The following is a 2,579-nucleotide window of genomic DNA, read 5'->3' as shown; positions in this document are numbered from 1 at the left end:
GACGGGGTTTCACCATGTTGACCAGGATGGTCTCGATCTCTTGACCTCGTGATCCACCCGCCTCGGCCTCCCAAAGTGCTGGGATTACAGGCTTGAGCCACCGCGCCCGGCCCTAGCAGATACGTATTTCAAAACACTGGGCTTAACGTAAACACTCTCCTCTAAACCCCATCTAGGAATCTAAGTGGGAGAAGCTAACATAGCTAGCTGATTCTTCATTGGTGGAAATTTGGACAATTCACATGCATTCATTCAAACTAAAAATTAAAGAGAAAAAAACATATTTAATCATTTCACTACAGTGACAATTCTCACAACTGTTTGAGACTCTATCAGTTAGATCCCTACCTCTGTTCACTCCTTTTTGTGTAGTGAAGAACTAATCTTTGTAACTGTTTTTTAGCTATTTTCACAAATGCTAGGGAATAGCTCGGTTTAGATATTCAGAACTGTGTCACTGGCCAAGCCTCATATGGAATTGCTCATGTCTTCTAGGGCTGTAGGTGTGGTCAACAGCATTTTAAATTTGGACTTATCAGACATATGCCTCAGCTTTACCATATCATCTGTTAAATGGGAATAATAATAGTAACTGCCCCCTAGTGGTGGTGTGAGGATTAAACGAGATCATATCTACCAAGCATGTAAAAAAGTGCCTGGCACATAGTTAAGTATTAATCACTGGACTCCTCTCTGTCTTGCCATTTGGGCAGTTTATTTCTCACTGAACCATGAGATACTCTAGGATAAGAAGCATGTCTGTTTCATTTTCCTATCCCCAACACCTAGTACCCCTTTCTGGCACACAGTAGGCCCTCAGCAAGCATCTGCTGCCCAAAAGGCACTATCTAGCAGGTAGTATGAAATTCCATCTCTGAGCCTTGGAGAAGGAAGTCAGGTGGAAAAACAGATATGAGTCCTACACATAAACATTTAAGCTTGACCAAAGGCAAGACAATCAGGGAAGCATGGAGGGAAAATAAATAGAACACTGGGGAAAGATTGATGGCAGGAGATGGAAGCAAACAGAATAGGGGTTCTGAGAGCATATCCTTTCAAAGAAGCTATGAAAAGAGTTCAAGGGAATTGAAGTAAGTCCAGAGGAAAGGCTATCTTAAAGGTGGAGTATGAAGAATTTGTGGTTAGCAAGCAGCTGACTGAGGTTAATTTTGTTTTAAGTTTCAGAGGAAGGAAATGACATTGTGTAACAGTTTTCTCTAACTTGGCAGGCTTTCAAATGTGGGTCCCTGTCTGTCTTGCCAGAACGGTTGACAGCTAGGGAGCAGGAAGAAGGAGGGTACGGGTCTCTCCAAGACTCTGTCTTAAGAAGATTGTATCGCAGTCAAGTTGTATCTTCACTTACAATATAAGATAATAAATTCAAATAAAAAGTCCATTTTTGCCCCTTACTATTTTATTTAGGCTGGTAAAGCAGGATTGATGATGTTTTGTCAGGCAGACAAAATTATAAGCAACAAGTTTTTATCTGGATTATCTCCCTCATTACGCTTGAATTTCAATAGGGTTCCACCACCCACGGAGACTAAATAACCGGTTTTCTGAGTTTTTCCTGATACGATTCTGGTAACCACAAATGACATGAGATCCCTACCCCTCTTAAAAAGGGCAGGAAAAGGGAATCCATATCAATATTTGATAACAGCATTTTAAAAATAATAGGCATCAGTTTTGCATTTAAAAATGTTTTAAAATCTTTAATTTACAAGTGAGTACAAGACATAAAAAAAAAATTTTTTAAATAAATTTGAGGAATTCAGAACTCTTAAGTGGTCAAACGAGCCCACATCAATCTACCAAACAAGACTGAAATTTATTTTCACAACATATGATCTGATGAAGTTTTTCCTGTTAAATAGAGAAAAATAGACCCCGAGAGGGAAGTTGCTGGAAGGCATGAACCATGTACTATTGAAAAAGAGGTTTTCCATCCTTAGGCAAATGAGAGCCCATTAAAGACTCTTCTACAGAATCTAAAGCCAGCCGCTTCCTAGTCTGTGGCTCAAATGTTCTCATCTGTAAAATAAGGGAAAAGGGAAAGGGTGGTATGTGTGTGAATTCTTTAGATATAAAAATAAAGAGAGAAGACATTAATTCTTTGGGTGTCTGTGTGAATTAATTCTTTGTATATGAAAATAAAGAGAAGCCGGGCGCAGTGGCTCTCACCTGTAATCCCAGCACTTTGGGAGGCCGAGGTGGGTGGACCACCTGAGGCCAGGAGTTTGAGACCAGCCTGGGCAACATGGCGAAACCCCATCTCTACTAAAAATACAAAAATAACCGGGCGAGCAGGCCATGGCGGCTCTTGCCTGTAATCTCAGCACTTTGGGAAGCCCCAAGCGGGTGGATCGCTTGAGGTCAGGAGTTCGAGACCAGCCTGACCAACATGGTGAAGCCCTGTCACTAAAAAAAAAGAAAGACAGAAAATAGCCGGGCGGCGTGGTGCGTGCCTGTAATCTCAGCTATTCTGGAGGCTGAGGCAGAAGAATCGCCTGAACCCGGGAGGCAGAGGCTGCAGTGAGCCGAGATCGCGCGACAGAGGGAGACTTCGTCTCAAAAAA

The sequence above is a fragment of the Cebus imitator genome, unplaced genomic scaffold (genome assembly GCF_001604975.1).
Source record: "Cebus imitator isolate Cc_AM_T3 unplaced genomic scaffold, Cebus_imitator-1.0 Scaffold415, whole genome shotgun sequence".
In the NCBI taxonomy this organism is placed as follows: Eukaryota; Metazoa; Chordata; class Mammalia; order Primates; family Cebidae; genus Cebus; species Cebus imitator.
The sequence above is the reverse complement of the archived record's forward strand: the minus strand, read 5'-3'. Positions refer to the sequence as shown.